The sequence below is a fragment of the Pseudochaenichthys georgianus genome, chromosome 16 (genome assembly GCF_902827115.2).
Source record: "Pseudochaenichthys georgianus chromosome 16, fPseGeo1.2, whole genome shotgun sequence".
Lineage (NCBI taxonomy): Eukaryota > Metazoa > Chordata > Actinopteri > Perciformes > Channichthyidae > Pseudochaenichthys > Pseudochaenichthys georgianus.
In genome coordinates this window covers 43085444-43106612 of record NC_047518.2, presented here as the reverse complement: position 1 = coordinate 43106612, position 21169 = coordinate 43085444, and positions in this window count along the sequence as shown.

Genomic DNA, 21169 nt, shown 5'->3' with positions numbered 1-21169 from the left:
GTGCGTCAAACCACATCTCCCACTGCGGCAGCGCCTCTTTGCTCTGTGCTCACTAGAATAAAGTACCTTACTTACAGAATAAAGCATCTCTTTCTTGCACTCAGTTGCTGAAAGTTATAATCCTCTTTAGACTGGCTGTACTTTAAAGGAGCGTAAATGGGGGACGTATAACAAGCTTAGCTTTTTGTTTCCTGTCGTTCTAATGTTCGACGTGTCTCACAGTGGCAACGTTCACAATAACCCAGACACGGCAAAGTGCACAGTGGACATTTTCTTTTTAAATACCTTGCTGTAATCTACGCCTTCAATCGTAGCCAAAGTGGGAAGCTTGAACATTTGCCTGACTATAAGAAGGAGGTTTACGACTTGAAGCACTGCACTTAAAGACTGAATCACATGACAAAAGCATGACGTCCCTCAATGCTATGCTCTCTTACAGCTGTTTGATAGTTGAGCACCTGAGCCTTGCAAAGTGCTGGCTGTTAATCTGTACTGTCAGATCTTTGTTGAAAGACGTGAATGACAAATTGATTTTGTGACAAGAAGGACTTGAGAGAATTGATTGCAACAAACACGGAGAAAGAAGGCCATTCGGACCGATTCACCTCGTCTTGTCTTCTCCTCTGAAGCCTGATCTCTTCTCAAAGCTCCTCTGTGGAGCATCTTAAAGAGGCTTGGTGCTTTTATCCAGTGACACTAAACTAATGAACCGGTGAAGTAGGTACTTTGTGTAATGCATCAACGTTCTCGACTGTAACTACCCTTCAGTGGTTTCGTGTAACATTATGCTAAGGATTGTGTCACAGAGGAGTAGAGACATTCATTTACTGTCTTAACTCATTGCAACACTTCCCCAATCATTTAACCCTCCTATTGTTCCCCCCCTACTTTGGTGTTCGCGGTCACATTGGACCGGTCCTGTTTTAACTGCTATTACATTAACACAAAAAACATTAATCATCACCAAATTTCATTCAAACTGTACATATTGTATCAGACTACTATAAATGAAAAACTGCAGTAAATATACAAAGAACAGACACTGAACATGTATTGCGTGTGCCAGGTGTGATCCATGTGGCGTGCAGTTGTGACGCTCCTAGGCTCCTTCAGCGTCATAAAGGGACGCAAATAGCTTTCAACTGATTGCAATGTATTCCCATCTGCGGCGGGATTTGACGCTCATGGAAGCACGGCATTCGTTTGTGTCGGCTGCCCTTAAAGGCAATGTGAGCGTCCATTTTCATTGGATAACGGAGAATTGTACACCCGGAAGTAAGTACTAAGTATTCTGGGCAGGAGCTCCAACAAGCCGTTTAGGATAGAGAGTGAATACACATACTATACAGAGATGCTGTGAGAAACCAATGTGAGTTTGGAAAATTGCACAATGTAAATCTATCTAGACCTCAACAATGGAATTATGATCAGTAGAAATGGCCATGACATGGGACCTTTAAAAGACCACTGAGTCTGATTGGCTTACAGCGCGGCTAGCATGGCTGTTCACACATGATTATGGTAATGTTTGTATTGACATAACACAAACAAATATGTTTCCTGTCAGCTGAAACCTAAATCTAACATCAGTTTTAATAAAACATGGTATTAGCATCAAGATAAAACAGTAATCTTGATATTTGTCATCGGAAAGGTCACTATTATTGGCCATCAGAGATATCCACAATAACCTGAACCTATGATAGTCAGTGAGATATTACTCTGTATGTTTAATGTTGATGTTTGAGATGAATTATTAATATTGAATGACACACTGCATGTCAGACACTAATGTCAGCGAAGAGCATCACCACTTTGATGCTTCGACCTTTGCCAGGACATTAAAACCATAACAATAAGCACTAACTTGGTTTATTATTAATGAACCTGCTTAATTAGGTCTCTTGTTCTTTGATAACTTTTCCCCCTCCTTTGTTCTCCATTCTGCTTTCTCTCCACTCTGCTTCCCTGCCCTGAGGTCATCGCTGTACAGCAGCTTCAACTCTGCGCTCAGTACACATTACGGGTCAGCTGGTGATGTAAGGTGTTCTTCTGCTCACAGACCAACAGTTTTCCGCTTCAGGTTCAACGATCGAGTCCCGACCGGCGGCTGAAACCACACGCCGAGGGTCATCAGGGCTGAAGAAACTCTTTGTGTTGTCAACAGCACTTCATCAGAGAAAGATACGGCTGACACAGACCTTCAGGCAGAGTTAATATCCTGTAAGTTAGTGATCTCTGTATCAACAAGCATGCACTTTACATAAGGATTAATATAGTTAGGATATTGTCTTTCCCTCACATTCATTGTCCTGTGCTTTTAAATAGAAATAGAAGGAAGAAGAAAGAACAAGGCATACATAATTAATCCCCTAAAGTTAATTTGTTCAACTCTGTTAATATACAGTTACGTTATATTTGATTTGATTTGATGTCTATGTGTTGTATGTCTTTTAAAAATTTACCTTGAGTCTGATGATGATGATGATGATGATGATGATGATGATGATGATGATGATGATGATACAATTATAATACACACATTCAGAGTCAGAATCAGAATACCTTTATTCCCACAGGTATTATTAACATTTGCATTTGTTATAGCAAGAAAAGAGCCGAAGACAGCTTAATGTATAGCATGCATTAAAACATATTAAAGGTACAGAGAGCCAGGTATATATTGCACAGTTATTAACGGCATATATATATATATTGCACATAATTGGTATTGCATTCACAAACAAGGGCATTGATGGTTTTAGGATCCATAGTTTGAGGCCCTTGAACAGTTGGCGGTTTGATGCCTTGCTCAAGAACACCTCAGCAGAGCCCAGGGGGTGGACTTGCAGCTATAATAAGACAAGATAAGAGCTACTTTATTGATCCCATTAGGGAAATGTTTGCGTTTCAGCAACATAAAAAACAACAAAACAAAACAAGGCATTGCACATAAGTAGAAATTAAAGACTGGAAATACACCTTACTAGAATATAAACATCTAAAAATAGAATTAAAGCAGCATTACAAAGTAGAAAATACACAATAAAACACTATTGAAGGGCTTATTAGTCAAAACCACATCTATTTATAATTTGTTTTGGTCCGTGCAGGGACTTGAACCAGTGACCATCTACACATTTAGCTCCAGACTAACATAGACATTACATACATATTAGATCTCACCACAAGAGTACATCAGTTCATTAGCAGTCATTTAAAACTCTATTAATGTGTTTAAATTAACCAAAAAATAGTTGTAATGCCTGGATTGTGAAACTACGCTGTGGTTCCAGTTCTCAATTTCCACCATTTCACTTTTGTAAGTCTTTTTTCTAAGTACCTCAACAGAAAGTAGATTACTGTGGGCCAAGCTGAATCCAATGTGTCAGCAAGTGAGCAGCTTCCCCTCCAGCGCGATATCAACTCTCTGCTCAGCATATATAATATCTCCTTACAGTTAAGTCATATAGACAGAAGCCTTTATTGTAGCTTTTAAATTAATATTAGATTACATTAGTTCAGTCAGGAGAGACGGTTTTGATGTAAGAATATATATTTATTGCCAGGAATACACAAATGAATGTAATGGAGTTTTGGCGATTAGGCCCCGTTGTGCAGGAGTATCATTCGGGAGGGGAGAAGCGATCCGATGAAACCCCCGGGGTCTAGACACTGGTGGTGGTGAATGGATAGTTGGGGTTGGTATGAAGGGGAGGGGCTTAGCTTGACCCTGGTGGTGGTGAATGGATAGTTGAGTTCGTTCTGAAGGGGAGGGGCTTAGCTTGACCCTGGTGGTGGTGAATGGATGGTTGGGGTCGGTCTGAAGGGGAGTGGCTTAGCTTGACCCTGGTGGTGGTGAATGGATAGTTGGGGTCGGTCTGAAGGGGAGTGGCTTAGCTTGACCCTGGTGGTGGTGAATGGATAGTTGGGGTTGGTCTGAAGGGGAGTGGCTTAGCTTGACCCTGGTGGTGGTGAATGGATAGTTGGGTTCGGTCTGAAGGGGAGGGGCTTAGCTTGATCCTGGTGCTGGTGAATGGATAGTTGGGTCGGTCTGAAGGGGAGTGGCTTAGCTTGACCCTGGTGGTGGTGAATGGATGGTTGGGTCGGTCTGAAGGGGAGGGGCTTAGCTTGACCCTGGTGGTGGTGAATGGATAGTTGGAGTCGGTCTGAAGGGGAGTGGCTTAGCTTGACCCTGGTGGTGGTGAATGGATAGTTGGGTCGGTCTGAAGGGGAGTGGCTTAGCTTGACCCTGGTGGTGGTGAATGTATAGTTGGGTCGGTCTGAAGGGGAGTGGCTTAGCTTGACCCTGGTGGTGGTGAATGTATAGTTGGGTCGGTCTGAAGGGGAGGGGCTTAGCTTGACCCTGGTGGTGGTGAATGGATAGTTGGGTTCGGTCTGAAGGGGAGGGGCTTAGCTTGACCCTGGTGCTGGTGAATGGATAGTTGGGTCGGTCTGAAGGGGAGGGGCTTAGCTTGACCCTGGTGGTGGTGAATGTATAGTTGGGTCGGTCTGAAGGGGAGGGGCTTAGCTTGACCCTGGTGGTGGTAAATGGATAGTTGGGTTCGGTCTGAAGGGGAGGGGCTTAGCTTGACCCTGGTGGTGGTGAATGGATAGTTGGGTTTGGTCTGAAGGGGAGTGGCTTAGCTTGACCCTGGTGGTGGTGAATGGATGGTTGGGTCGGTCTGAAGGGGAGTGGCTTAGCTTGACCCTGGTGGTGGTGAATGGATAGTTGGAGTCGGTCTGAAGGGGAGTGGCTTAGCTTGACCCTGGTGGTGGTGAATGGATAGTTGGGTCGGTCTGAAGGGGAGTGGCTTAGCTTGACACTGGTGGTGGTGAATGGATAGTTAGAGTCGGTCTGAAGGGGAGTGGCTTAGCTTGACCCTGGTGGTGGTGAATGGATAGTTGAGTTTGGTCTGAAGGGGAGCGGCTTAGCTTGACCCTGGTGGTAGTGAATGGATGGTTGGGGTCGGTCTGAAGGGGAGTGGCTTAGCTTGACCCTGGTGGTGGTGAATGGATGGTTGGGTCGGTCTGAAGGGGAGTGGCTTAGCTTGACCCTGGTGGTGGTGAATGGATAGTTGGAGTCGGTCTGAAGGGGAGTGGCTTAGCTTGACCCTGGTGGTGGTGAATGGATAGTTGGGTCGGTCTGAAGGGGAGTGGCTTAGCTTGACACTGGTGGTGGTGAATGGATAGTTGGAGTCGGTCTGAAGGGGAGTGGCTTAGCTTGACCCTGGTGGTGGTGAATGGATAGTTGAGTTTGGTCTGAAGGGGAGCGGCTTAGCTTGACCCTGGTGGTGGTGAATGGATAGTTGGCGTCGGTCTGAAGGGGAGTGGCTTAGCTTGACCCTGGTGGTAGTGAATGGATGGTTGGGGTCGGTCTGAAGGGGAGTGGCTTAGCTTGACCCTGGTGGTGGTGAATGGATAGTTGGGGTCGGTCTGAAGGGGAGTGGCTTAGCTTGACCCTGGTGGTGGTAAATGGATAGTTGGGTCGGTCTGAAGGGGAGTGGCTTAGCTTGACCCTGGTGGTGGTGAATGGATAGTTGGGTTCGGTCTGAAGGGGAGGGGCTTAGCTTGATCCTGGTGCTGGTGAATGGATAGTTGGGTCGGTCTGAAGGGGAGTGGCTTAGCTTGACCCTGGTGGTGGTGAATGGATGGTTGGGTCGGTCTGAAGGGGAGGGGCTTAGCTTGACCCTGGTGGTGGTGAATGGATAGTTGGAGTCGGTCTGAAGGGGAGTGGCTTAGCTTGACCCTGGTGGTGGTGAATGGATAGTTGGGTCGGTCTGAAGGGGAGTGGCTTAGCTTGACCCTGGTGGTGGTGAATGCATAGTTGGGTCGGTCTGAAGGGGTGTGGCTTAGCTTGACCCTGGTGGTGGTGAATGTATAGTTGGGTCGGTCTGAAGGGGAGGGGCTTAGCTTGACCCTGGTGGTGGTGAATGGATGGTTGGGTTCGGTCTGAAGGGGAGTGGCATAGCTTGACCCTGGTGGTGGTGAATGGATAGTTGGGTTCGGTCTGAAGGGGAGGGGCTTAGCTTGACCCTGGTGCTGGTGAATGGATAGTTGGGTCGGTCTGAAGGGGAGTGGCTTAGCTTGACCCTGGTGGTGGTGAATGGATGGTTGGGTCGGTCTGAAGGGGAGTGGCTTAGCTTGACCCTGGTGGTGGTGAATGGATAGTTGGAGTCGGTCTGAAGGGGAGTGGCTTAGCTTGACCCTGGTGGTGGTGAATGGATAGTTGGGTCGGTCTGAAGGGGAGTGGCTTAGCTTGACACTGGTGGTGGTGAATGGATAGTTGGAGTCGGTCTGAAGGGGAGTGGCTTAGCTTGACCCTGGTGGTGGTGAATGGATAGTTGAGTTTGGTCTGAAGGGGAGCGGCTTAGCTTGACCCTGGTGGTGGTGAATGGATAGTTGGTGTCGGTCTGAAGGGGAGGGGCTTAGCTTGACCCTGGTGGTAGTGAATGGATGGTTGGGGTCGGTCTGAAGGGGAGTGGCTTAGCTTGACACTGGTGGTGGTGAATGGATAGTTGGGTTCGGTCTGAAGGGGAGGGGCTTAGCTTGACCCTGGATTCAGAGGGACAGGAGGTGAAAAGGGGGGTGAGGAGGGTTACGTCGAGTCATCTGAAATGACAACTGTCAGAGGGGAGAGCAGATTGAAAAGGGTTAGCGGAGCGCTATGATAAGCTTGTGGGAATAGAGCAAAGTGATTGGTTAAGCTGGGGAGTGAGGCCCCCGATCACCTATTGAGAGGAGAGAGAGTAACATGGAAATAGTAAATGAATGAGAAAAGACGGTCTTCCTGGTTGAACTTGCGCTGAGCTTCATATCTACTTTATTAATCCCAAATTGCTAGACTATACTGTAATATACTAACCTAATACCGAGCGATACATTAGACAAGTGTCCAAGTTGTATATATTTAAAAACAAACATTTAAATACAATGAGAGTTCGAGTACAATATGTACAAATTGCTCTGGGTTATTGACAGCGGAAAACAGGGAAATATGGTTAAATAAAAAAAAAACTTTAAATAGAAATCAGTTTAATTTCACTTTATAAAACAACATTTTCGAAACAGCTGTGTGTATGGTCTGCAGTTTCTTCCAGCGATAAACATTCAATGATTTTACATCCTGTGATGTCAGTGTTATAGTTTTATAACACATTGAAAAAAGTGTAGAAAAGATAATAATTTCTATGTAAATACTGTTGTATTTTACAATATTTTTTATTATTTTTAATATGTATCTAGTTCTCTCTGTGTGCTTCTAATCTGTATTTTACTTTTATGTATGCACCCCGACATCAAGTCAAATTCCTCATACGTCTCAACCTGCCTGGAGATAAACCTGTTTCTGATTTCTGAAGTAAACATAAACAAACTAATTGAATTAAGGTGTTATCTGATGCCGCAGCAGGGCGACTGTTAATAGGAGACCTTCCTTCCGGCTCAATTATTCCACACACACCGAGTAAAGTCATTAGCCTAATGTTTACAGTATGTCATCTGAAGGCTGTATGGATTACTGATGAGCTTTTCACTTACTGCTCTGCGTGACGCTTGTGAACGATTCCACGCTGCCAGGACTCAAACCGAGGACACGAATGATACAAAAGTTATGTGTCGTATCAGACTTTTTCCAAGTTGAGGTCAAGCAGCACTTAATCAGGAGGTAAATCAGCGCCAGAGTTGGTATCCTGTGGCGTTGGTTCCCATTATGCAGACTGACAGCGGTGGGAAATCTTCTGCAATAACGGCGAGCTGTGCAGATGTATTGTAATTAGCCCATCCGCTTATAATAGCTTAACGATTACTGGCATGTCGCCATTTCTTATGCAGGAGATTTGCTTTGTTGACTCATTTGGGAGGAAAGCGATATGAGTTTTTTATGCAATTACTCATCATTAGGATTTGGGTGTACTGTAGTTGAATCTTATGAAGACTTACCCAGGAGGAAGATTAGGGCGGAAATTGTTTTTGTTTTGTTTTTTCCAGACAAAGTAATATGTGTGAGGGTGAAACACATGGGAGAGGGATGTTTGTGTTGTTGGTTGGTTAGGTTGCAGGTGTTAATAACTCAGTGTTTAAAGCTTTATTAACAGAACTGTTAGAGGAGATGGAAGCTGCAGACTGAGCCGTGATTGGCTGTTACTATTTTCTGTGCATTTTATCAATGAATAAACAACTAAAGCTGAATTAAAGTTACTGATAATCTTCTAAAAGTTATTTATCTTTATCAGACATTTTGTTACATAAGGAGATTTTGCACTTATCACATTTAAAACTAATATAGTTTACAGCAGGGGTTTTCAAAGTGTGGGAAGGTGAGCCTCCCCTCAGAGAACATAAGAACAGCCGCGCCCCCCCTCCCAATTATTATTGCTATTATTATTAATGTTGTTGTTGCTATAATGCAGAGGTATTCAATTGCATTTCAAAGAGGTCCAGTGAGAGAACATGTCATTAAATGCACTGTTTCTCTCCTCTTGCCTCGTCTCTGTGTGTATGTTTGAATCTATCGTGCTGACTCACTAACTGCACCAATTTGATTGGCTGAGTAGCGTCACCTCCTTAAAACATTAAACAACAACTTTTTAAAACCCTTTTATCTTTATGTTTTTTTACATTTCCAACATCGTGGATAAATCCTTATATGCTCCCGGCAACACACTGAATGTCAACTTTGCCTCCTTGTTACACTCACCCCTACTTTAGTGGGAACAACGAGTCTGCGTCTTTGATGCACACAGGCGGATAATGCGGGATGCAATGTAGACAGGAATAAACGCAGATCACCCTATGGCTGCAGCCTTCACCGGTACTTGCTTTCGATCAAAGTAAGTATTATTAAAATGAAAATAAAGGGCGGTGAACGGCCGCCTCGGTTCGCTGACGACCGGTGTTATGCCGTAGGTTGAAGCCTTGCCGTGGATTGAAGCCCTGTTCGCGGGGACGCGCAGAGGTGACGTAATCGCCTGTGTTGAGCGTTCGCCGTATTTTCACCCTTTTCAAAGCTTTTTTCTCTCTTTTGAATGATATATCAGATTAAACAGCAAACGGCTGAATACATAATGTGCATACAATTGCGAGGAGGCTCGTTTTAAGGACACGTTTTTCAGATCTGTCACAATCTTCGTATTGGAATAAACTTACGTTTTTGAGTGTATAGTCCCACTCTGTTATATTCCTCCTTCCTACAGAACAGACAATGACAGGATAATATGTGATTTGTCAATAGTCCTATTTCTTAAAACCTTCTCTGTTGTATAAGTGTCTGATAACCACGAATAGTAAGCAATGATATAACAGTAATGATATCAATAGTCCTATTTCTTAAAACCTTCTCTGTTGTTTAAGTGTCTGATAACCACGAATAGTAAGCAATGATATAACAGTAATGATATCACATATATGATCATGTCAGACACTGTGTTATTTTCAATCAAGCCTAAAAAATAATGTGTTCAAACTGGCTTCACTCACTTGAATTGCTCCTTTGAATATCCTTTTTATATATCCCTACTCAACACATGTTTGTATTGGAATGCCACTCCTATTTTTTTTCAATTGTATTTTAAGGTGACATTGAATGCTTTGAAAGGTGCCCTAAAATAAAGTGTATTATTGATCTTGTATCTGTGCCTCTATTACATTACATTTTCTATCACACTATTAATGTTCCTTATTTTAGACTAGGTTAATCCTGGTGTCAATAGGGAAGATCTGCATCTCTGGTCGTAGGCAGAGATGGGGTCGTTACTAAAAAAAAGTAATATATTACATATTACATATTACTTTAAAAAAAAGTAATATATTACACTACTTCGTTACTATCTACATAAAGTAATTCGTTACTTTACTCGTTACTTTACTCGCAGGGCCGGCCCGCCCCTCCCTACAGGCAGATCACGCAGACTGCTAAAGTTTCAAATGTTCTCTTTAGTTCAGTTTCCATTGTCGCATAAGACTGATCCAGATAGCTCCTGAATGTTTTCCTATCTGACCATGGCTGTCCTCTGTCTCCTGCTATCTGACCGTGGCTGTCCTCTGTCTCCTGCTATCTGACCGTGGCTGTCCTCTGTCTCCTGCTATCTGACCGTGGCTGTCCTCTGTCTCCTGCTATCTGTATATTTTGCGCAGTCTATCTCTGCTCACACTGTTGCGTCAGCGTGTTCTCCTGCGTGTTGGCCATGTGTTGCACTGGAGCCAGACTTCAGCCGAGCACGTACGAACTGCGCATGCGTGAGTGGCAATAACTCTCCTTACCAGCAGGCAGCGGTAGTGTGTATTCGTCATTCAAAACAAGCAACAACCGGAAAACAGAGAAGAAGAACTACGTGTGTGTGTGTGTGTGTGTGTGTGTGTGTGTGTGTGTGTGTGTGTGTGTGTGTGTGTGTGTGTGTGTGTGTGTGTGTGTGTGTGTGTGTGTGTGTGTGTGTGTGTGTGTGTGATATAAATAAACAACAGCTATGTGCGTTAGCTTCACCTAGCATGTGTTCTTTGCAGGTGTTTGTTGAGGTTTGATTATGACTGATTTTAGAAAGTAACGAAGTAACGCGTGTCGGGGCAATGTTAGTAACTGTAGTGTGATTACTGGATTATAAAAGTAGCGCGTTACACTACTCCGTTACCGACAAAGTAATATTATTACAAAGTAACGCGTTACACCCAACTCTGGTCGTAGGCTAACATAATGCTAACAGTTAAGGAAAAGTAAAGCACCCTTTTCCTGCTGATCCAGACCAACTTTAAATATAGCTTTACGTTTTTAAGCTACATTTTCCTAAACAATGTCTATTTGGTGATGAAAGCAAAAAGCAAAACACTAATCAAATACAGCATCAAGTAAGCTATCCCAACATCAATGCAAAGTTGCAAAAAATACATATATATATCTTTTTTTTATCACTTTTCCCGATGCTTTATACCAAATGTATATTTCTCAGCAAATACAATCATACACATTATTTTCAGCCTTTTGTTTTGAGTTTTCTGGCTTCATTTCTTTTAATTTATCATAAAACAAGTTTTAATATTTTTTTCCAAAGTATCTGAGCTTTGTTAAGTGCCTCCATAAACATTCATCTGTTGTCATCTTGCAATGTACTTACTCATCTAAATAGTTATCACTGTAATAAACAGTATTTAGTTTCATCTTACTGTACAATATTTAATTTTAAATTCTGTTCTTGTATATATCATATTCTATATAGACTTCTTGCACTATTTTTTCATTTGTATTTTATTATATATGTTGCAACGTTGGAGGAGCTCGGGTCATAATAATTTGATTGCCATATCTAGACTGTAGCTTTGTGCATATGAAATTAAAACCTCAAAAACCGGAATACAGTCTGAAGTCTCGTGGGATGATGAATTGTTCTAAACCGTGTGAAAAGTAGGTTTTTCAAGTTGTTCAAACAGAATTTAAAGTACTGCATTGAAATGTCCGAGTCATCACTATATCATTCACACTGTGGATTCCTATCTGAAAGCTTTCCTCAATACTTATTAGAACTAAATCTTCTGGATATCTGAAGGATATTTGTTTGCGTTCCCCTCACAGTCTTGCTATTTCCGTCAGTTTAATACGCCAGATGGCTATTAATACTACGATACCCAGAAGGCTCAGCCACTGTTGCTATGGAGAAGAAGTCATTCCAAAAGAGGATCAAAGCAAAGCTGTTATGAAAATTGTAATTAGAAACAAAACATGTCCGTATTCTTCCAAAATAATCTGTAAGTGAACTGAATGCTGCCGAATATGAATCAATTATTAATTCAAACTTCATTGTTTTCCGGTCGCAATAACACACACAACAGAGTACATTTGAGCTATTTCTTTAACACACTTTATCATCTTTTGTACAGATAATTCAACCGTAAGAGTTTCATCTCCATCTGTCAATGAAGAAAAATGATGAGAAGATAATTTGGAAATACTTAAATGAACTCCTTCAACCTCCCAACAATACTTTTATATGACTGAGACGTATCAATACGTTTAATATCTCCAAATCACTCCTTCCGGGGATGTGCTCTTAATATAACGTTGGATCGACAACTGATGATTCTAAATTGAAGTCAATCTACATTAGAAATACGTGTGTGTTGCAAGTGAAGGCCTCGGCCTCATTCACACTATATTAATGTATAATTAGTACTTTAGTCACACCATGCATCCATTTAGATTGAATAATTGGAAATGAATAATTCTGAAATGCTGCCAAAGAGCTTTTATGAAGTAATTATTTTCTCTTGTACGCCCATAGAGAAATACTCTGGAATGAAATTGTGGCAGAGAACAAACTTAAATGACTTTCCCTCAGGACAGTATTGCAACAATCCTCACTCTCCCCCCTGTTCATCTGTGTTTTCGACAAATGATCTCTCTGACTTTATTCCCTCCACAAAACCTCTCTGAGCCGCACACTGTGGCCTCGGCTGTGACGGAGCACGCACGCACGCACACACACACACACACACACACACACACACACACACACACACACACACACACACACACACACACACACACACACACACACACACACACACACACACACACACCACCAGAATGTTGATACCGCTGAACATTACTGTTGAATAATGTCATAAAATCACTGCTCGTATTTTTATAACCGCATTTGGCTGTTGCTGCAGATATTAAGCAGTCAGCCTGGAGGCAGACATATTGCCTGAGCTGCAGAGGAAGAGGATGACTCCTAATACAAATGTACCCTCCCAATGTCACCTACTGTTTGGACAAATAATCCTTTTCCATGGTGTGTGTCCCGGTGCAATCACGTCAGAACGCTTGAGATATTGACGCAGGACGGAAAATGCCATGCATAACAAATATTGATCCGGCGGACGTGTTATCAATAAACCGTGATTAGAGGAAGAAAAAGTCAGGTGAAGCACATGAAGGCTTATCCACTCAGTGATGTGGCTGCAATCCAAAGCATGTTGGGTCTATGTTTATCACACACACACACACACACACACACACACACACACACACACACACACACACACACACACACACACACACACACACACACACACACACACACACACACACACACACACACACACACACACACACACACACACACACACACACACACACACACACACACACACACAACGTCAAACACTGAGACACACACGCAGTGGCGGTGACCCTGGAATGAGATCACAGCGACACAAACACTGACACAGCACACGGGTGCAAACAAAGGCAATTTAATGTTGCACCCTCAATCAGATCCATGCACGAGATAAGGATCGGTGGACAAACACAGAGGAGCCGCTCGATCCCTGACAATGGCACCGTGACCTTTCAGAGAAACATTCCTCACACACGGAAGCAGCAGAGATGATGTGCGGCTGCTCGGGATGAAGAGGGATTAGCGCTCTGCTAATCAAATGGAAGAGCAGAAGAATTGTATTAGGTGGGAGAAATAATTGAGTTAGTGGAGCTATTGAAGGACACCGGCGGCTACAGCTGAGGCTCAATGCTGAGTACAGTGAGGCACAAACATGGTGTCCTTTGTTTCAACACACAAACACCGCTCACTCACAAAAAAACAACTGTTTCCAACTCACTCATCAATACAGACTTCAAAGCAAACACATGCAGCCTTTTGAATCAAATTACGCTTTTTCGTCAACATTTAGAGGGAAAACTCTCATTTCTTATCCGTTAACTATGAAAATACCAACACAGTCTCACGGCATTTCGTGTTATAGTCACGAAATTAATCTATTGATTCTTGTTCACCAACACGATTTCGCATTTTTTTTTAAAAGCAATGTAAAGAATAACAAATTAGAAGGAAAATACAGATGTCAGTATTCTGAGGCTCTGAGTCGTTTCTTTTCCTCGCGGACGGCAACAAAACTCAGACATTATACAATTTAAAATAAAAGGGTTAGGCTTAGGGTAAGATATTGAGTAAGAAAATGTTGTCATGAACCACACAGCTTCCGGTCTTCCAAGACCTGACCGGACAAAAAGACGTGGTGCAGGCACGAAACACACTACCAATAGAAATACATTGCTTTTAAAACCGTTCTGTATGACACGAAAAAAATGCGAACATTGGTGAACACGAATCAATAGATTAAATTAATTTCGTGACTATAACACGAAATGCCGTGAGACTGGGTTGAAACTACAGCCAGTATATTTAGCTTAGCATACAGACTGGAAACATGAGGCTGTTGAGAGCTAACACCTACAAGAACATCTAAAGCTCGCTAGTGTTGTTTGATACGTACAAAAGCCAAAGTGTATAAACATAAAGTGGAGGTTTCAACTTTTTTTAATCAGTCCCTTCTGAAGTCTCCACCTTGCTGTCACACTCCTAGGTTTATGTCATGGTTTTAGTGTTGTCTGTCTGGTTATGGGTTTTGTAAGTCTGTTCATTCAGTGTTTTGTCTGGTCCTCCTCCCTGTCGTTAGTTTCCCTGGTGTGTCTGATTGTCTGATTGTGTTCACCTGTTGCCCTTGTGTTTCTCCCTCCCCTGCCCAGCTGTGTCTTGTCCTGTGATTACCCTTCTGTGTATTTAGTCTTCCCCTGTGTTCCATGTCGGTTCATTGTTTGTCTCTCCTGTTTTCCCTCCATGTTTCCACGGTCCGTGTTCCTTGTGCTGCTCGTTTTTTTTTTTGGATACTGCCTTTTTGACACAGCTTTTATTATTTAATAAAGCTTGCTTTTTGTTAAATTCTGCATTTGGGTCCTACCTTTTCCACGCATCCTGACACTTGCATGTAAAATGAGAACTGGATACAGCGTTGGAGGCGGGCCCCGTTCATTCCTATGAAGGTTACTCAGTGGCGCATGAAGACAAAATGGCATTACACTTGGTTATAAAAATACTCGGGGTCATAGAACATCCGCAACGTCATGGCTTGTAGGGCTCAGTCAAATGAATGGAGAAGGAACATAAGTCTTAGATTTGAATGCATAACGCAACACTTGTAGGGTGTTATAATTTTAAACAAGGGATATGAAAGTGTTCATACTGGGTAGTACATTTATCTAAAATATCCGCTATACAACAGACGTCTCTTTCCTTAATGTAAGTCAATGGTAAAAAGTATATAGGGCCAAATGACATCACAGACTGATACAGAAGTTGTAGTACCAGTGTTTGGCCACCAGAATACTTTGCACTTCCTGGGATACTGGATTAAAATAAATCATGGTGACGACCAGACTCGTCTTCTTCTTGTTTTCGGCAAAAAAAAACAGAGCAAGAATATTTCCTAAAATGTGAAAGTGTGTTGGAGAAATGGAACAGTAGAACAGCATTAATGCTTTAACCCCTTAGGACACAAATTGCATTAATAATAATATATTTTATTTCTATAGCGCTTTTCTAGAACCCAAAGACGCTTTACATTTGGGAGGGAGGGTAGACAAACAAAACAAAAACAAAAACAAAGCCAAAAAGAAACGAAAAGGTCATTGAGTCATATTTGGGAAAAAGTAACCAAAGGCACGCATAGTATCACGAACGCATATGTTCCTAAGTTATCTATACAGGTTAAAAAATAAGTAATAGATAAATAAAAGTATTAAAACAAATATAAACTATATGTGCATTATTCTGTCTTCCGGAGCCATCAGCCCAAAAATAAAGAGAGTGACAGACAGCGTCTCCCGGGTCGCACGTCTCTGCACCCGTCACTCAACTGTCTGCCGGGAAACTGCTTTAAAGATTGTTTACCGGCAGTAGATACCTCATATTATTTTGATATTAACATCTGATAAAACTTTTGATTAAGATGTTAAAGAATATTTGTAACATGTTTTCTAAGGACCAGAATGAAAGCAAAATAAATGGGATCAAAGTAAATAATAGCAATGAAGTCGTACATGATGTGAGGCAATTTATGCAAAAAAACAAACCTTAAAATGTAATATTTTTTACATTATTACATTACATTACATTACATTACATTTAGCTGGCACTTTTATCCAAAGCGACTTACAATAAGTACATTCGACCAGGAAGACACAACCTTGAAGAAAACAGAATCATATAAGTACATCAGGTTTCATAGAGCCAAGCATTTCAAGTGCTACTCAACTGGCTTTAGATAAGCCAGTCCTTTATTAGTATATAAGTGTTTTGTTAGCAGTTCTATCGCTCGAGGTGGAGTCGAAAGAGATGAGTTTTCAGTCTGCGCCGGAAGGTGTGTAAGCTTTCTGCCATCCTGATGTCAATGGGGAACTCATTCCACCATGTTGGAGCCAGGATAACAAACCCACGTGTTTCTGCTGATGGGAACTTGGGTCCCCCTCGCAGCGAGGGTGCAGCGAGTCGTTTGGCTGATGCAGAGCGTAGAGCACGCGCTGGGGTGTACGGTTTAACCATGTCCTGGATGTAGGAAGGGCCAGATCCATTCGCAGCATGGTACGCAAGTATCAGTGTCTTGAAGTGGATTCTAGCAGTTACCGGAAGCCAGTGGAGGGAGCGGAGGAGCGGCGTGGGGTGAGAGAATTTAGGAAGGTTGAAGACCAGACGAGCCGCTACATTCTGGATGAGCTGCAGAGGTCGGATGGCACATGCAGGTAGACCAGCCAGGAGGGAGTTGCATAGTCTAGACGTGAGATGACGAGAGCCTGGACCAGAACCTGCGTGGCTTTCTGGGTCAGCTGGGGACGCATCCTCCTGATGTTGTAAAGCGTGTATTTTCTTTGTGAATGATGACAAATGGTTAGTCAACTTATCATAAGTCAACATTTTGTCATTCAACTTATCTCTTTGCAACCTTAATTCATGTCTAATGAAAATGACATATGCCTAAAGTCTTAGTGTTATTAGACTCGGTGGGAAGTATAAGTACATTTACTCAAACTGTACTTGTGCACACATTTGAGGTACTTGTACTTTACCCAAGTATTGTCATTTTATACTTTATACTTCCACTCTACTACATGTTGTACTTTTACTACATTTATTTTACAGGTGTCTTTATTCATTCAGATTTTGATTAAACCATGTAAAATAACTTAAACCGTGAGTTGGTTAACAAATAATTCACTAGCAGGAACCACGCCACAACAATGTGATGTTTGTAAGTTTATTGAAGTAACATGTGAATGATATGAGGGGGGTGAAGAGATGATCTGGGAGGACGAGCTGTGGTCCGTGCAGTGGGAGACTCAGAGTGGGGGTTCCGTCTCCGGCATGATCTGCGTGGGCTGATTACGGGCCCCCCAGACGATACCTGGGATTAAGGTGTTAGTATACGCAGTATATAAACGTGCACCGTTTAAATATAGATGGTGACGGGCAGAGGATGTTGGGATGAAGGGGGGAGGGAGGGAGGGATGTAGGGATGTAGGGATGAGGGATGTTGGGATGTAGGGATGTAGGGATGAGGGATGTTGGGATGTAGGGATGAAGGGATGAGGGAGGGAGGGATGTAGGATGTAGGGATGAGGGATGTAGGGATGTTGGGATGAGGGATGTTGGGATGTAGGGATGTTGGGATGAGGGATGTAGGGATGTAGGGATGTTGGGATGTAGGGATGTTGGGATGAGGGATGTTGGGATGTGGGGATGTTGGGATGAGGGATGTTGGGATGTAGGGATGTTGAGGGAGGGAAGAAGGGATGGGTGGATGTATCGCTCGGTGTGAGTCGGAAGGGGAACTGTATGGGTAGAAAGGGAGAGGGAGGGTGGGTTGAAAGGATGGAGACGAGCAGTGGCCGGAAGTTTTGCCGGATATAAATAGGGGTGGCCGTGGTTCGAGGCGGAGTTTTAGGCGTGGCCATGCTCCTGAACCTATGTTAACATTTTAACCTCATTTCACTAGCAGGAACCACGCCACAACAATGTGATGTTTGTAAGTTTATTGAAGTAACATGTGAATGATATGAGGGGGGTGAAGAGATGATCTGGGAGGACGAGCTGTGGTCCGTGCAGTGGGAGACTCAGAGTGGGGGTTCCGTCTCCGGCATGATCTGCGTGGGCTGATTACGGGCCCCCAAAAGAGTCGGATTAAAGCAGCTGACTTAAGCGTGTGCGTGTCTGAGATCATTAAGATTGTTGCGGATGTAAGCGTGATACGCTTGGGATGACGAGCGGCCGAGGGCCTAGATGGTTGTATACGGGATGCCCGGTCTAGCTGCTGTGGACGCTGCGCCAATGCGGGAGGAATGGCTCGAATAATATTCTGAGCATATCCCCAAAGTGAGCAACACGTTGTGGAAGTGTTTCTGGAACCAGAAACGTGTGGCCCTTTTCCCTGTTTCGGTGAGAGAGAGTGGGTGTTGAGGCGTTGCGTATGCATCGTATCTTGCGCTGAAGTATTTGGTTAGTGGCTCGTATGGCTGGGATACGAGTTCAGGCGGAAGATGTGGATGGGGAAAGAAATTCCCAGCTGATCCGTTTTATTCCGGAGTGTGAATATGAGAGTCGTTTGCCGTGGAGGGCTAACGGCTGCCGTTTCGTGCATCTGTCTGCCTGTAAGTAGTTTGACAAGAGGAAAGTGATGCGCTGTACTTTCTCTGAGGATAGAGAAGCCCGGAAAGACATTGAGTCCAGGGTGATGCCTAGAAACTCAATGGAGGTTGTAGGCCCTGAGGTTTTCTCCTCAGACGGAGGAATGCCAAGGTCTGCAAAATATTTGTATGAGTGTGCTCAGCCCGTGGCAGGGGGGTGAGGATGGTGGAGTGACTGTGAGAAGAAGTCGAGAAGATGGAGCACGTGGGGGAGTCTGTGGTTGTTTGGGGACTATTGAATGGCCTATCATGAATCCTTCTTTGACTTCTTTGGCCAGTAAGGTGTCAAAGGTGTGAGGTTCTGTTAAAGCGGACTGAAGGTTGTGGCAGATGTGAGATGTGTCAGGCAGTATTGCTAAGCCTGGGTGGAAACCATGGGTCAAGCCTTGGTGAGAAAGTAAACGGACTATCTGGATGATTCGCTGAGGCGGTAGCTAAGTTGCTTATCTTGACGGGTGTGCTGAGTTGCCGTGCTAGTCAATCTGCTGATGTAGTTGGGTTGTGGGGGCAGGTGCTCCTGGCATGAGCGCCGCCGCAGAAAGAGCAGATGTGCATGAGGCGGCAGCTAGAAAAAGAGCAGCCTAGGTCATTGAAATTGTTGCACGCCGTCCTGCCTCCCTGCGGGTGATAGACGGTTAAAGTCTGAGGCGTTGCGTGATGGAGAGGAAGGTGAGTGAGGTGTTTGAGATGGTGGAGAGCTGACTAAGCATGCTAAGGCTGGGTGGGCAGGGGGCTCCGCATAATTGGCAAGGGAGGGATGCGCGTGCTGCGAAGATGCTGCAGTAACGCTCGGAGTCTGGAGCACCCCGGTATGTTCCCTGGTTGAGCGGGTTGATAATAAATAATAATAATAATCCTTATATTTATTATGGCGCTTTATCAATGACTCTCAAAGCGCCGTACAAATACACTGCACGTACAGATCATACATATATGTAATGGTCATCTGATGCGGCCGGCGGCTTGGCTAGCGAAGTTTATTTTATTATTTATTTATTTTTCTGAGAGAGAGACCGGAGCGTCTGCTCACGGCGAGAGTCGGAGTGAGAGAGACCGGAGCATCTGCTCACTGCGAGGGTCAGAGAGAGAGACAGGAACGTCTACTCACTGCGAGGGTCAGAGCGAGAGAGACCGGAGCGTCTGCTCGCTGCGAGGGTCAGAGAGAGAGAGACCGGAGCGTCTGCTCACTGCGAGGGTCAGAGAGAGAGACCGGAGCGTCTGCTCACTGCGAGGGTCAGAGAGAGAGACCGGAGCGTCTGCTCACTGCGAGGGTCGAGAGAGAGAGACCGGAGCGTCTGCTCACTGCGAGGGTCGAGAGAGAGACCGGAGCGTCTGCTCACTGCGAGGGTCAGAGAGAGAGAGACCGGAGCGTCTGCTCACTGCGAGGGTCGAGAGAGAGACCGGAGCGTCTGCTCACTGCGAGGGTCAGAGAGAGACCGGAGCGTCTGCTCACTGCGAGGGTCAGAGAGAGAGACCGGAGCGTCTGCTCACTGCGAGGGTCGAGAGAGAGAGAGACCGGAGCGTCTGCTCACTGCGAGGGTCAGAGAGAGAGACCGGAGCGTCTGCTCACTGCGAGGGTCGAGAGAGAGAGAGCGGAGCGTCTGCTCACTGCGAGGGTCGAGAGAGAGAGACCGGAGCGTCTGCTCACTGCGAGGGTCGAGAGAGAGAGACCGGAACGTCTGCTCACTGCGAGGGTCGAGAGAGAGAGACCGGAGCTCTGCTCACTGCGAGGGTCGAGAGAGAGAGACCGGAACGTCTGCTCACTGCGAGGGTCGAGAGAGAGACCGGAACGTCTGCTCACTGCGAGGGCCGGGAGAGAGAGACCGGAGCTCTGCTCACTGCGAGGGTCGAGAGAGAGAGACCGGAGCGTCTGCTCACTGCGAGGGTCAGAGAGAGAGACCGGAGCGTCTGCTCACTGCGAGGGTCAGAGAGAGAGACCGGAGCGTCTGCTCACTGCGAGGGTCGAGAGAGAGAGACCGGAGCTCTGCTCACTGCGAGGGTCGAGAGAGAGAGACCGGAGCGTCTGCTCACTGCGAGGGTCGAGAGAGAGAGACCGGAGCCTCTGCTCACTGCGAGGGTCGAGAGAGAGAGAGACCGGAGCGTCTGCTCACTGCGAGGGTCGAGAGAGAGAGACCGGAGCCTCTGCTCACTGCGAGGGTCGAGAGAGAGAGACCGGAGCCTCTGCTCACTGCGAGGGTCGAGAGAGAGAGAGACCGGAGCCTCTGCTCACTGCGAGGGTCGAGAGAGAGAGACCGGAGCCTCTGCTCACTGCGAGGGTCGAGAGAGAGAGAGACCGGAGCCTCTGCTCACTGCGAGGGTCGAGAGAGAGAGACCGGAGCCTCTGCTCACTGCGAGGGTCGAGAGAGAGAGACCGGAGCCTCTGCTCACTGCGAGGGTCGAGAGAGAGAGACCGGAGCCTCTGCTCACTGCGAGGGTCGAGAGAGAGAGACCGGAGCCTCTGCTCACTGCGAGGGTCGAGAGAGAGAGAGACCGGAGCCTCTGCTCACTGCGGGGGTCGAGAGAGAGAGACCGGAGCCTCTGCTCACTGCGAGGGTCGAGAGAGAGAGACCGGAGCCTCTACTCACTGCGAGGGTCGAGAGAGAGAGACCGGAGCCTCTACTCACTGCGAGGGTCGAGAGAGAGAGACCG